At 48.8% G+C, this 15,211-nt stretch overlaps 1 long non-coding RNA gene across 4 annotated transcripts; it reads right to left on the minus strand.

The window, feature by feature from the left end:
* Positions 1-13,467, minus strand: LOC308471681. 4 transcript variants are annotated; one of them, XR_013983069.1, is made up of 3 exons: positions 13,232-13,467; positions 2,539-2,692; positions 1-1,345 (listed from the first exon to the last, which is right to left on the minus strand). It is a non-coding gene; the product is annotated as an uncharacterized lncRNA (long non-coding RNA). The 4 variants fall into 4 exon arrangements; XR_013983070.1 differs by lacking the exon at positions 13,232-13,467 and adding an exon at positions 3,803-4,279; XR_013983071.1 differs by lacking the exon at positions 13,232-13,467 and having other exon boundaries at positions 1-805; positions 1,238-1,345; positions 2,539-3,428.
* Positions 13,468-15,211: the final 1,744 nt, after the last annotated feature.

The following is a 15,211-nucleotide window of genomic DNA, read 5'->3' on the forward strand; positions in this document are numbered from 1 at the left end:
TGCTGTTTGGGGAGTTGGTTTATTATGTTATCTGTTTGGCTCTTAGATTAATGTCCTTTTGGCTTAGCATGTAAATAAAAGAACGAGCATCTAATTTGTGAGTTCCTTTCCTCTTTACACGCAGCATGACTCACATGACATCTCACATGTATACTTGTACCACACACAATAATTTATATGAAAGGACTGTCAACTTGCATGGGCCAGATCCAGTGCGGTAGAAACCTCATGCATTCACTTCTCCTTTCACTTCCTGTGCAAGATTATGCAGCTGTAGGAAATATACCCTTGAGAAACTAGAAGCAGCTATTTACTCTGTGTGCAAGGAGGACATGCTATGAAATGAATGAGTGAACCTGTGCTATAGACAAGACGCATGACATTGCATGAAATGTCTTCTTTGGGACTGGAAAAGCTGCTCACTCGTTCACCCTGCTGCATTTTTTTCATGGGCCCAGCTGGGATCCTTGAAAGAGCTTTGGACAGACACGACATCCCCGTGGCCATTGTGTCTGCTCGCTCAGCGGGAGTGATCGTGTCATTCCAAAGCAATTTCTTTTCCTGAACCTCCCTGGGCATGTGAGGCTTAAGATATCTGATCCACTCTAGGTGCATCCACACAAACTGGTCTCTTCATGCCTGGGCACCAATAATTTTTTTTTTGTTCTTGGAACATCTTGCAAGGAAGAGAAATGTCTTTTAGAAAAACTGGCTGAATACAGGAACATCGTCTTGAAGCCAACCAGGCTCTGTTCCAGTGGGTGCCTTCTGCAATTTGACGAGACCAAGTCCAGCCAGTCACCAGCTTGGGGAGGAGAGATTTGCAGGTTAAGAGTGATGGTGTCCTAGGAACATTCCTGGGCATCAGCAGTGTTAAAACATTCACAGGGTAGGGCTTGGAAAGTCCCCTGCTTGAGACCCTCCCCCTGGCCCTAGGGTCCTGTTCATAGTCTTGAGGTGGATGAGCTTCCATAGGAACACAATAAGAACCTTTTGGATTGCCCAAAGGCCCATCTAGTCCAGCATCCTGTTCTCACAATGGCTGACCAGATTCCCATCAGAAACATGCAAGGATCTAAGCACAAGAGCATTTTCCCCTCCTGTGGTTTCCAGCAACTGGTATTCAAAAACCTTACTGCACAGCCATTGTGGATAACAGCCATTGACGGCTAGCAGCCATCCCACTATAAGGCAACTCCTCCTTGGATAAACATGCTGGAGAAGAAGAGTTTACTACGTGTAATCTCTCTGGTCAAAAAAGCAACCGATTGGGAAGATGTGTCACTCCTAAGGCTTTCAAATCTTCAGCGCGTGACTTCAGTATGTGCCCAGCTGTAAATTACTTCTGGCAGAATCAAGAAACGGTTTAGGTCACAGGTTAATATACAGTGAAAACTGAAGATAGTTATTTATAACAGCTATGTTCTGATCAGAGAGACTGCAGCAAAATGTGCATAGCCTCGCATCCTAACAGGAGTGCTCCTTAGTTGGTCTTAAAGGTGCTACTGGAAGGATTTTTTTATTTTGACTATGGCAGACCAACACGGCTACCTATCTGTAACAGGAGTGCTCCTGTTCAGGGTTCCAGACAGCAAGGCAGCTGAGCATGCTCAGTTCTCATTAGGCTGCTGTTGTTCTTTAAGTGGGGTGGGGCTACCCGTTTAAGTGTTTTTTCAAAAATATTTTTGTATTGCTACGAACACCAGGGTTCCCCCAAGCAGACTGATACTTCACTTTTCTCTCAGTGGCTCCCCTTTTAGCTGCTGTATATAAGTCACCATATAAGTCTGCTGTTAGGAGCAGGGGTGTCCTACAGTTCATAAATGACCTCCAGAGCTACAACTCTCAGAGCTCCCAGAGGAGAGGGATTGACTATTAAATCACTATGATAATTATAGCTCTATGTCGGGGGGGGGTGTGTGTCTCCCAATGGCCCTCAGCACCACTAACAAACTAGTTTCCATGATTCTTTAAGGAGGGCATGGCAGCTCAAAGTAGCACGACACTGAAGCTGTGACCGTTTAAAATGTTAGGATACGAAGAGCTACCAATAACTGTCTCTGACGTGAGCTGAAGACTGATATGATAGAAAAAGGAAGCCCTCACCCTTCTCTCTTGAGAAGGTATATCAATCTTTAGCCTCAGTAGTCAATGATCTTTCAATGTACAGTGGTACCTTGGGTTACATATGCTTCAAGTTACATATGCTTCAGGTTACAGACTCCGCTAACCCAGAAATAGTGCTTCAGGTTAAGAACTTTGCTTCAGGATGAGAACAGAAATCGGGCTCCAGCGGCGCGGCAGCAGCAGGAGGCCCCATTAGCTAAAGTGGTGCTTCAGGTTAAGAAGTCTCAGGTTAAGAACCGACCTCTGGAACGAATTAAGTACTTAACCCGAGGTACCACTGTACCAGCTTCCCTTCCCTCCAACCATGCTGAAAACCCTCACAGTCTTAGGGAGATATCCCTCCCCCCCCCTTACACCACAAGAGACAACAGCAGCATCCGTGCATTTTTAGCATTAAGAGCCACGTCATACTTTTATGTGGCTATTGGGTGCGCTGGTTTCCTCCCCCATTTTGTTGTGGTAAACGCATAACCCGCTTTCGATCCGTTTTAGAATGTTGTTGTTGTTTTTCGTTTGGTTTCCATTTTTAGATCATGTCTGTTTGCTGTGCCATGGGGAGGAAGGGCTGGGTATAAAGAAAGAAAACATAGGATGAGAAACAAACCCCAAAGCCATTGGGGGGGGGGGGAATCTCATGCACAGGGAACAACTTCAGTCCTCCAGGCTTCTCTGCCTGGCCTGGGGAAATCTCCTCAAGGGACAATTCTTCACCAGGCCTGTTTTGCATCCTCCTCAAGTGGTTCTGCTTGGCTGGAAAGTTTCCCTGAACTGTTGAGAACATATCTTGCTCTCTCCTACGTACGGATCGGAGAAACCCCTGGCTTGTGTGGCTGGAATGTGGCTTACTACAGAAATTTAAGAGAAGGTGGGTGGGGGAGAGAGAGAACCTCGAAAAGGATATTGTAGAGTTGGAAACGGTTCAGCAACCGATACATGATCAAGGCAATGGAGGAACTCCCCTACGAGAGAGGTTGCAGCGTTTGGGACTGTTTTGGTTCAGAGAAAAGGCGACTAAGTGGTGACATGATAGAAGTTTAAAAGCTCGTGTGTTAAGTGAATAAGAGAAGTGTTTTTCTCCCTCTCTCTCGCAAGACTAGAACTCATGGCCATACACTGAAGCTAAATGCTAGACAGATAAAAGAAGCTACTTCTTCACACCACCAAGATATGGAGCTCGCTCCCAAACGAGGCAGTAATGGCGCCCAACCGAGATGGCTTTAAAAGAGAATTAGAAGAGAGGGCTATCGATGCCTATTAGCCACGATGGCTTTACTCTGGCTCCACAGCTGCAGGCAGCAATGCTTCTGAATACCAGTTTTATGGAAGCCACAGGAAGGGACACAGCTCTTGTGCTCAAATCCTGCTTGCTGTTTTCCCACAGGAATCTGGTTGGCCACTGTGAGGATGCTGGACTAGATGCAGCACTGGCCTGATCCTGCAGGCTTTCCTTACGTCCTTTATGGAAGAGTGTGTGTGTGTGTGTGTGTGTGTGAGTGAGTGAGTGAGAGAGAAAAGGAGTAGGCCTGCCCACTTTGGTTCCAGCCCTGTTTCGGTTCGTGACCAATGTCCCCTGAGGGAATGCGGTCCTTGACAGAAGAAAGGTTGCCCACCCTTGTCCAAAGGGCCTATATTCAACGGAAGCTGGTCCTTCAGAGTCATTGGGGCATTGCCTCACCAATCTCTGTCTGCCTTCAGCCAGCCCCCACCTGCCTGCCTTCTTGCATACAGCCGGCGGGGGTGCGGGTTTCCCCCTCCTCAGTGCCAAGGCTGCCCTTGCAGAACTCCGCTGTGTGGAGGGAGAAGACTGGGACAAAACTAGAACTGAATCGGTTGGCTCTGACTGCCATGAACTGTGGCTCCACCCATTACTGGGCTCCCACTTTACCAGTCACCACTGCCCCTACTGTGAACCACCCTCCCAGCTTCTAGATCTGCTGAACTCTGGGCCTCTCAATCCCAACTCTGCCTGTGCTGTACCCAGAACAGGAAGTTCATGCCCACATCGCGTGATTGGGCCCTTCCTGCCCCAGATCGCAGATGGCCTTATCCACTTCGTGGCTGGAAGTGCTTGCTGACTGTAGCACATCAACAGATCCAGATCTGGTGGTTTTCTCCCCAGGAAACAAACCACTATCTTTAGAGGACAGAGACGTGAAGAGCATACCCAACTCACCTCCACGGTGCTGCCGAAACAGCACACCATTCCAGCAGTCCCTCCTTAAGCCTGCTCCCTTAAGGACTTCTACCTCAAACCCTAGCCGCCTCTGGTGGTCAAAATATATCCTCTCCCATGCTGAGAGAAAGCTCCCTTTTTACAGGTACATACATCAGTAACTTGAAAATTGTGTTTCCAGACTGGACTCCTCGAGATATTGTTGGACTCCCAACTCCCATCAGCCTCGAGCCAGTATGGCCAATGGTCAGGGATGATGGGAGTTGTAGTCCAACCACATGCGTGGAGGGCCACAGATTCATCTCCCTAGACCGTCCTAGTTTTCAGATGGGATTTTGCATGTGAAGCTGATTTAGTGCCCCTGCTTAACAAACCCGCTTTCTCCAGAAGATAGGGGGCTTGTGAGAAGGAAAGCAATTTGAGAAATGCTGTGGAAAACGCTGGGTAACCCTTGCTTTTGCACAATGCCATTGAACCTCCCCAACTAACAAACCAGAGTGAAGGCTCATGAAGCAGCCAGTGCTGTCTATTTCCCCCAAAAAATGATTCAGGATGAATGCTCAATGAACCGGCTGTTTGGAAAAGGCCCCTATTGGAGACACCAAGATTCAGATAGTTCAGCAACCCAAAGTGGCCTAGTTAGATGCTTTTTGGAAACCTATGTGGCAGAGTATATCCAGCCCCTCTTGTTTATTCTGGCAATTAGAGGCTTCCTTATGTGGAAGTTCTGTTCCCAGCTGTTCTAGCAAATAGCCGTTGATAGACCATCCATTGGTTTAATATGTTTTTTAAAACAAAAAACCATACATAGCAGCTGTCATCACAACACCCCTTTGTCAATAATTCCATAAGCTGATTATGCAGCACATGAAGAAAGGCGCAAACAAAAACCAACACGACACTTTTTTTTTAAAGCTACTCCTCAGATTGGCACCTGGCTATTTTTTCTAAACAACCCAGGATTCCCCTCCGCCCCGCCTCGCTTGCTTTAGGTTCTTCATTTGCTACCTGGCTATTAAAGTTTCACCGTTGCCTCAAAAATTAACCGGTTAAGGAACCCACCCCCCCAGTCACAATCATTTTGCACAGCAATCGCGTCTGTTGCCACCTAGGGAGTCGGCTGCGAATGGAATCTGCATCCCGTTTTCCTCTTTTATATAGCTCAAATGAAAAGCTAGCTGAGCCAATTGACAGCAGATGACATCTGCAAGACCCTGAGGAAATTTGCTGTGATTTGGATTTCTAGCTCTCATTATGAGGGAGAGCAGAATCTTTGCTCTGCATGCAAAACCCCTTGTTCCTTGTCCTATAGCCCCACCGCCAGAAGCCGCAGCCTCTTTTCCCATGTCTCAAGTTAAGGAGGAGACCAAACCAACTCCAGAAGAGCAGAGCAGGAGAGCAGGGAACGAAATCCAAGCGCAGCTGGAATGCTAAGAGAAAAACAGCTGCTTTTGGGATTCCGTTGCCCGCTAACACGCTGTCGTCATCATCACTGAAGAAGCTGGCTGGCCGCAGAAGGAAGGCAAGGTGGTACTGAGGCCTGGGCAAAGAGGCAGGCTCCATCGCTGAAGGGAAGAAGGTCACACACTGTCAACCCCCATGAGATGAGATTTATGCAAGGAGCGCGAAGACAGTTCCAAGAGCAGCTATGGCTTCTGCGCAGAGGAGCTGCTACAGGTCCTGTAAGGAGAGAAAGCCCAGCCAGGGTCAATAAGTCCTTCGGCAGATTCCTCAGCAACACAGCGCACGTTTTTCCTGAAGCCCCTCTTTAGTGCAAGTTGCTGTTGTGTCCTGACTTGGTATCAAATGCTACCTGCCTGATTGTACTTATTTACCAGACTTTATTTGCCTGACTGGTAACCAGTGAGGTTAGTCTTATGTTCTTATACTTTCTCCTGTATTTGTCTACAGAGGAAAACCATGGGCACCCTGACCTTTTTACACAGAAGCTAATTTAACTGCAAGTGGAACTTAAGCACATTCAGTCAAATAATGATGCCCTGGTTAAGAATGCTGGGCTTTGGAGACCTCGGTTCCACGTGGTTCCTGAGTGGCCTTGGACCAGTCTCCATCTCTCAGCCTAATCTACTTCGCAGGGTTGTTGTGAGGGTAAACGAGAGAGGGATGCCCCCTTGAGCTCCTTGGAGGACAAAAGTATCAAATAAGATAAAAGGGTTTAGGTTCATTGAAGAGACTGCTTAAGGAGATTCCGGTGGGTGGGGGTTTAACAAATTGGGCCGAACAGCTCGAAGGTTTTGCACAATGCTTGCTGTCCTTTGTGCTGTTTCTCCTGTGTCATCTGCACTGATCCTGCAACTCTGTTTGGACTAAGAATATGCATACGGGTTAGAATTATTATTATTTTTGGATTAAGCAGTAAACAGATCTTGGTATATAAAATAAACAATATATTATTATTACTATTACTACTATTTTTACTTTTATTATTGTTATTGCTATTATTACTGCTGCTGACGCTACTACTACTACTAGATTTGCATTTATAATATAACGAGAGCACTGCAGGATCAGATTAAAGTTCCATCTATTCCAAATCTCCCGTTTCTACAGCGGTGAACCAGCTGCCTCTAGGGAGCCCGCAGCCAGTACCTGAGTGCAATAGCCCTCCGCTGCTGTTTGTCCTCGCAACACCTGGGGGCTCTATTTAGAAAACATGGCTCATGGCCATGGGTAGACCACAGATTTCTGGAAAGAAAGAAAAATCATTTGAAAGCCCCCCATCCTATGCCAATCAGTTGCTGCCACATCTGCTCTCTGCAATTTCTTTAAAGTAATTAATGTGTTGTGTGAAGAAGCACTTCCTTTCAGGAATCAGCCTAGCCCAGGTGAGACTAGCAAGGGGGGGGGGGGAGAGAAATGAGAACACCTGCCAGCCTACAATGTACCTTCGCTTGTGAGTGCTGCTAAGCAATGCAGGAAGGTGGAAGGGAGTCGGTTGTGAATGGACTCTGCAAGGGGAGGAAAATGCAAATCACAAACAAAACCCCAACCAATTTCAACATCACTTGCGCAAACAGCTTCGCTGGTAATTCTGCCTGGCATACATTAAATACTTTCCCTATTACCATGCCCCACCTTGGCAGGTGTCTATTTCTCCACCCACTTCCTAGTCCCTTGCTGGCACACACACTCCACAAGGAAAGGTGGTATTCCCACCCCCACCCGCCTTGATCTTCCTTCTGGCTGTTGTGCCACACAACTCCCCGCTGTTATTATGCCCCTGGGATGCAGCCAGGCTTAAAGCTCAAACAAGAGGAGGTAGATTTGCCAGGGTCAAATTTCAAATCTTTTATTGTTATTCCACTTCCTTGTAACCCTTTCCTTTGCAGAGCAGATGTATGCATTGTGCTAAGTAGAAAATTAGAGAAGGAGAGAATCAAGGGGGGGGGGACTATCATAGGAAAAGGAGTGGAAGGAAAGGACCATCTTGCATTAGAGTCGGGTGGATTTTGCAACCTGCCCTGATCCCCCCCCCCAAAGGGTAGAAGCAATGCATAGGAGAGGGGGGGCAGACAACACCTGTTGTTCGTGCTGAAAACACAAAGGCCAGCCATTAAAATAATCTGCAGAACAAACTGCCTTCTCTCCCATTTTATTTTAGAACCTCCTACAGGGCACCACACAACAAACCCGGCATCTACACTGCCCACTGGTTAGACTGGAGCCTGTTAGCAGTGCAGGAGGGAGGGAGGCCGGCTGCCCCCCACCCCTTCTGTCCAGCAACTTTTCTCTCATTCTCCTCCCTGGGGCCTTTTTGCAAGTCTCATGCCCAGCTGGAGAGGAAGGAGAAGAGGTTGTTGGGTAGAAGGCCCTCCCTGCTGCTGAATGTCCCCTGCAGGTATTCCTTGCCCAACAGAAGAAGAAAACTGTTGCTTGTGAACAGCAATACAGATGCACATTTCCAATTGCCCTTTGTTGTAGCACACAGAGACCCACATCACCCACAATCCCCATCTTTTTCCAAATCTAGGCAAATAAGCCCAGATGGACCAGCGGGGAAATAGTAAATGGGCAGACCAAAGTTGGCGCTGCCAGCTAGGGCTAAAGGAACGCATTCTTCTTCCCCTGCTCTGTTCCCTCTGCTGCCTCCTCTGTGCTGAATCCTAGAATGTAAGCTGCTTGGGGCAGAGACCTCTCTTCTTGTTCTCCCTCTGTAAACGCACGGTGCACATAGATGGAACTAGCTAGCTAAATAAATAGGCAGGTGGTTTAGACCACAGCGCCACGTGGAAAGTGTAGTACAACAATATCCACAGGGTCACATAGATTCCCCCATCTCTGTTCCAGCTTGCGTCTGTCAAGGGCCCAAGGCTTCCCTACCCCTTAGGGCTTCTTCCCAGACCTCACTCAGGCTGTGCCACAAAGACACTCCTGTCTCTAGGTACTGGAAGAGAAGTTAATCCCAGACAAAATGACAACTTTCCCATTCTGCAAACAATCCAGCATCTTTATTCTGCAAGCAAGATAATGGACTGGCAATAATATAGAAAGGGAAATGGAATCTGCCTCATCTATCTAGCTCATTATTGTCTACACTGAGGGCTTCTCCACACCTAGCTTTTGCCCCGTTCTGTCCAGGAGCTCTGGACTTTTCCCCTCGGAAACCTGTTCTTTAAAGCTGAAATGGAACCAATAGCAATTTGGGTTTTCTGCCGTTTGCTCCGATTCAACTTTAAAGAGTAAGTTTTTGTGGGGATAGCTAGCAAAAAGGGGGGGTGGCACTCAGATGGCTTAAAGCATGGGCCATGCCTGGAAAGTGCGGACGAAAGGAAAGTATGGCTAAGCCTGACTGTGAGTGGCTCTCCAGGGTTTCAGGCAAGGAACCACCCCAGTCCTACCTGGAGACACCAGGGATTGAACCTGGGACCTTGTGCATGCAAGGCAGAAGCTCTGCCACTGAGCTACGACTCTTCTGTACAACTGGCTTTAGCAGATACCACAACTGGCCTTGGCAGTGGTGCCTGGTGGACATCGATGCTGATGGGGTGGCCATTGAAAATAAACACACACGGTTTTTTCTGTGTAAAGGCAGTGCAGCCCCGTGGTCTTTTAAGTCAGGGCAAATGTACCTGCACCGTTTATGCCGTTCTCATGTGACCACTGGTAAAGTACCGAGCACGCCAGCCATGCTTCTTACAGCGAATAGTTGGCGGGCTCTTCCACCCCCTCAGAAAGGCAACTCTCTTCCAGCCAAAGGTCCAACTTGTGGTTCCTCAACAAAAACTGACCTGACACCTCCAGGGAAAGTTTGGCCACAGTAACTTCACAGCACCTCCTTTTCTCTCTTCCATTTTGTACTAGAGCAATAGCCACCCCTTCCTCCATAGTCCCTAGGAAGTCAGTTTGTTTTGTGCTCTACATATAGTATCTCCTGGTGGCAGTCTCTGGAGTAAGTCAACTGTCACTTTTCTACGCCAGGAGATTCTAACACCTCTGGAGCCTTTCCTGCTGATTTATATTTTTTACATTGATAAACCACCATTTTTTCCTCCAAGGAGCTCAAGGCGGCATGTATAGTTCTCTCCCTCATCGTCAAATCCCCACAACAACCCTGTGAGGTAGTTTAGGCTGAGAGGCAAGTGGTCGGTGGCCCCAAGGTTTGCCCAGTGAACTTCACGGCCGAGTGAAGGGATTTGAACCCAGGCCTCGCCCACTCACAGCAGGTCTGTACTGGTACATGATCTGTTGCTGTGCTGGTGCTTGCATGCTTTCAGGGGATACGCTATCATTTGGGGCTGCCTCACAACTACGCCCTTCCTAATTTAAGTGCTACACCGCACACCACAAGCCTCCCTTCTGCTTCCTACTGCGCTGGAGCCGTGGTTTCCGCTGGGCGCAGAGGCAGCCTAACTCGAAGAACACAAAGGGTGCTGCAATCCTGTGCAGGGTTATTAGGGAGTGAGTCCCACTGAGCACCTCAGCCCTTTCCCCTGAAGTAAATGTGCATAGGATTAGGCTGTAAGTAGTGGATGGATCAAAGGACTGATAAGGGACAGAAAGGAACCCAGTCCTCATCTTTCCATCCATCGCTCCACCTGCAGAACCATCCACTTGCACCCAAAGCCATCTCAGACAGTGCCCAAACAGCTCTTTAACTCCCCCAAGGTCAAAAGTCAATTTTGGTTGTGTGTGTGTTCCAGTGTGCGCAAAAAAAAACAAAAAAACCCAGAGAGACAAAAATACACATGTCAGCAGAACAGCAAACGCTGATTCCCCATCCCCCCATTTCCTCTTTTTTAAAATAAAATAATAAATCCATAGCAGATCTCTAAACTGCATTTTGAACCTGCGGAAACACAACCAACGTGTTGCAGCCATTGTCCTCAAAACCCACAAGGTCACCTCATTTTGTTGTTACAGATCGAAACCGTTGGCCGCACTTCTGAAAACATAAACCACCTCGATTGGAAGTCTCGGTTGTGCCTCTGAATTCCGATTCAGAGAACCAAGCATGTGATCCAAATACAAGGGTCACACTGGACTGACTCCTCTGTAGGTTTGCCGCCTTTTGCTGCAGGGCTCTGGTAAGCTGAACAGCCACCAGATACTGAGGCATTGTTTAACAGGTGGAATTTCCCCTTCTTCCTCTCTCTCTCTCTCTCTCTCTCTCTGCTGGACATGTTTCCCCTCCTAAATTCCTGTGTGTCAGCCTGCCACTGAAGACACCAGAACAGATCCAATTAAAACAGGGGGAACCCACGAATTCTCATTTGGAAAAGGAGCAGCTCACCAATATTTGAAATCCAGCCTCTCTAGCAAGGGGGTTGCTGAAAATAATTGGGGAAAGGAACCATCTCTCTGTGTGGGGGTCCCAGCTCATCCAATGGGGGCTTTCCCAGGAAGCAAAGCAGTCCAAACGACTAGGCAACGAAGGGTGGTCTTCAACTCTGAGCAGACGCGTTGAAATTAACAGAGCTAACTTAGTCATGCTCCTTAGTTTCGGCGGGTCTGCTCTGAATGAAACAATAGCTGAATCCCACCCTAATACATCAGTCATGACTGAAAGGATCTGCGCCATTAGCCACTGCATGCCCATGGTATGGTCCAAAGGTACAAGAGGCAGGTCCAAGTCTGGTCAGTGACTGAATGAGAGAGCATGTGGGAACCACATGCAATGCTGCCTTGGGTTCCACAGTGGAAGAAAGGCAGGAAGTAAGTAAATAAGCAACAACTTCAAACAGCGAAGCTATTAAAAACAACAACAAAGAAGCAGTAACAGCTTTTCTTGGCATGGAAACTCCAGGCCGGGGGAAGTTTCACCTGTTGATTTCTGCCTGCTATGCAGGTGTTGAAAAGCTCCAGGACCTCAATGCATTAAAAAAAAAAAAAAAAAAAGGACTGGAAAGTTTACCTAAATGGGGTGCAAACAGCAGCTTCGAGGGGAAGCGACTTCCACCTGAAAACAGCAGAGAGGGGGATTTTTAGTGCCAGTCCAGGTGTTTCCCTTCAGCTACTGCTGTCCCACTCTTTCTCCTCCAGAGATTCCCTATGCTCTGAAAATCCTAAAAGGAGAGCTGCCTTGACATCACAGAGAAGCACCAGATTTTTTTTATCCGGGAGGAGAAAGTGTGGAACAGCAATACTTGGAGGAGAAGGCCACATGGCACTAAAGGGGAAACTAAAGGAGGAATCCACATTAGGCCCGAGGTATGAAAGGGGGACCCTTAGTTATTCTTTTATTCTATGCTTCGGTGTAATTTCAAGATTCCTGTGCTGTGCAGGCAGGTGTGAGGCTTAATCTTCTCCAGGGAGCACCCCTTCCCACCCCTAAAATTATGATCCTTATGAAAGGGCAAACCTCCCTTTCCCCACAGTCCTGGTTCAGATCCTCACCACCCCTCAAAGAATGCCGAGAAAGAAATATAGAAAACATCATCCCTCTCTCAAAATATTGTTTGGCCCTCAACCCTGAAAAGTATGGAACAAAGAGGCCTTCTTTTGGGGGGGGGGGAGTGTACCTTCAGTTCTTGCAGAAACTCAGACTTGGCCCAGAATATTTCCTGTTAATTTAGATACCTTGGAACACCTTGCGCCATGGGGGAATAAAACACACCTTACTAGTTGTAGTAACATTTCCTTCTTCCAGTCAGCTTTTCCTCAAACCCACTATCCCCAGTTTTTACAGAAGGATAGCTGGGGGGGGGGGGGTTTGCAAAAGGTTGTGGCCTGCCTGAAACCACCCAGCAAGCTTCTGGCAAAATTGGGATCTCTCTGTTCCAAGCAGAGATGTGGATCTCTGCTCTCCCACTCTTGGCACCAGTTTGGGTTAGGGAGGGAAGTATTTTGCGGCATTGAGAAATGCAAGGTCCTTGGGAGGAAACTGCCCCTTGCTTCCTAGCCACCACACCCAATTCCTTTTGCCAGTTTGCCAATGCCACCAGTTGAGGACACCTGGCTTGATGAAACCAGAGGCAGTGACAAGGTAAAGGATCTACCTGTTGCATCTCTTAAAAGCACAGTATGGGGGGGTGGAAGGGGGCTGGCAGCAAACTGGGTCTTTGGCCCGGACGAAATAAAGCCTAGTTTTGCCTCTGCTTTCGCTTGGATCCTGCTCTCTTCCTAGTTCTTTGGCCTCACTGTGTGCACTGCTTCCTTAGCACAGGCCACACCCTGTCTGTGGGGTTCAAGTCAACTACTTTCCTCCACTCGCACCCCCCCCCGCCCCCGATCAGCCACACCATCCTGTTACCTGTGTATTTCTGGCCTGACCATTAAAACGTTGTGATGAATGTGCAAGTCTTTTGAGTTCATCCGGGTAAGAATAATGTGTGGAGACACTCCAGTGGAGTTTAACCTCTCTCCCTCTCTCTCCCCCTATATATATATATACCTGTGCAGAAACAGGTGTGAGGTGCCAGCCCTCCTGATGCCCCCTCTCTCCCACCCAGGCGCGCATCACCCACCTCTCACCTGCCAGTCTGTGGAAGCGGGGCGACCAAGTGCCCTCGCTCAGCTTTGCGTGCCGCGGATCCAGACCACGGCACAAGAGCCACGCACGTCGGGAGGGAACCTGCCTGCCCGCCCGCCCGCCTAATGGGCAAGTCGAGGCACGGCCCGGCCAGGCTGCGTGGGCACAGCTCTGAAAAGCGTGCCAGCCTGTGCGTCCCGGCCCTTTCTGCGCTGCTCCTCGCGGAGCCTACTTTATGCAGAGAGGACCAGCGAATTGCCCCCTTCCTTCCTCTCCTGGGAAGGCCGCCGCAGCCAATCAGGGCTCGGGAAATCCCCCCCCCCCCGCGCGCGTACACACATACAAACACACACTCGCCTCCTCCAAACGAACTTCTCCTTTGCTCTCGCAGCCGTCGAGCCACTTTCGCTTTTGGTCTTGCTCTGGCCAAATCCCTCCCGGGCCGGGCCTGCTGCTTGCTCCGCCTCAAGTGCTGCTGGTTTCTCTCACCCTACTCCAGAGTAGGACAGAAACTCAGACGCCCGCACAAACACACTCTGTCCCCAAGACGTCTGGCACTTCCTGCACACCTGCCTGTGTCAAAAGTGTCTTGTGCCCAAGTTCTTCTGATGCAAACCAATCCAAGAAGCACCGCGCCGCGCGCCCTCCCCCGAAATAAGAACTGGAATCGCAAACCATTTGCTAGCTTCTCACCAGGCCCCAAACCAGCTGCTTGTGGTTGTGTGGTGGTTGTCAAGACTAGGGCCTGGGTTCAAATCCACACTCGGCGAGGAAGGTCAATGGGTGGGGCTGGGCTGGGCCTCTTTCTCAGCCTAACCTGCCACACAGGGTTGTTGTGAATATAAAATAGAGCGGGAGAATAATGAAAGGCACCGTATAAATTGTAATAATAATTGAAAATAGTAATCGTAAGGCCTGTCGTGCTTTGGTGCAAACCCCAGACAGTTGGTGCCAGAGGATTATGCCTCAATCTGTCAGGTTGCAATGTTATTTCCCCCTGGATGGGAACTCAGCAGGACTTGCTTCTCTGGAGGCATACACAAGATCGCTGCAGTGTTAGTCACTTTGCCATGCAGTGGGAGTAAGCTGGAGCCAGAGAAAATGGTAATAAATGTACAGTGGTACCTCGGGTTAAGAACTTAATTCGTTCCGGAGGTCCGTTCTTAATCTGAAACTGTTCTTAACCTGAAGCACCACTTTAGCTAATGGGGCCTCCTGCCGCCGCCGCACAATTTCTGTTCTCATCCTGAAGCAAAGTTCTTAACCTGAGGTACTATTTCTGGGTTAGCAGAGTCTGTAACCTGAAGCGTCTGTAACCCGAGGTACCACTGTATTTAAAAGCCTTATTTAAGACACAGTCTCCTATCCACACCCCAGGAAGTATGTCCCACTGAGCAGTGTCTGTTCCTGGGAGTGGTAGTTAACCCCTTACAGAGCTATAGTTCCCAGCACCCTTAGCAAACTACATTTCCCAGGTTTCTTTGCAGAAAGCCATGTGCTTTAAATGCCTGGCAGCCTGTGACTGATTACTCAGTGTGTAAAGTCAAATGGCAAATTCAAGTTCAAGGGCTGGCCTGGCCTGTATATCAGGCTCGGCTGCTTTCATCAAGCTGGTGTTAGCTTATTGGGCTGTGCTTGCCTCAGTTTGTGACCAAGCTCCTAGTGGTGTGTGTGTCCCGCCCCCCACTGCCGCCCAGTTTATTATCCCCTTGCTGTTTGGGTTGCCATAGGATCCTGATTCCACACAACGGTTTCCTTATTCCACATCCCTGGGTTTCAGACATCACAGCTGCAGGGAAACACACTCTCGCAAACACACCTCCATCCTGAATACAATACAGCAGACCCCAAATAAATTAGCGGAGGGGTGGGGTGGGGGGCTCTGCTTAATTGCAGCTCCTGGTTGTAGGTGGGGCGGTTCGGCAACAAAGCCTGTATGTGTGTGGGGGGGGGAGAGAGAAGAGGCGGAGACGAGAGGCGCC

Source organism: Podarcis pityusensis (assembly GCF_964106645.2).
Source record: "Podarcis pityusensis genome assembly, chromosome: 2".
NCBI lineage: Eukaryota > Metazoa > Chordata > Lepidosauria > Squamata > Lacertidae > Podarcis > Podarcis pityusensis.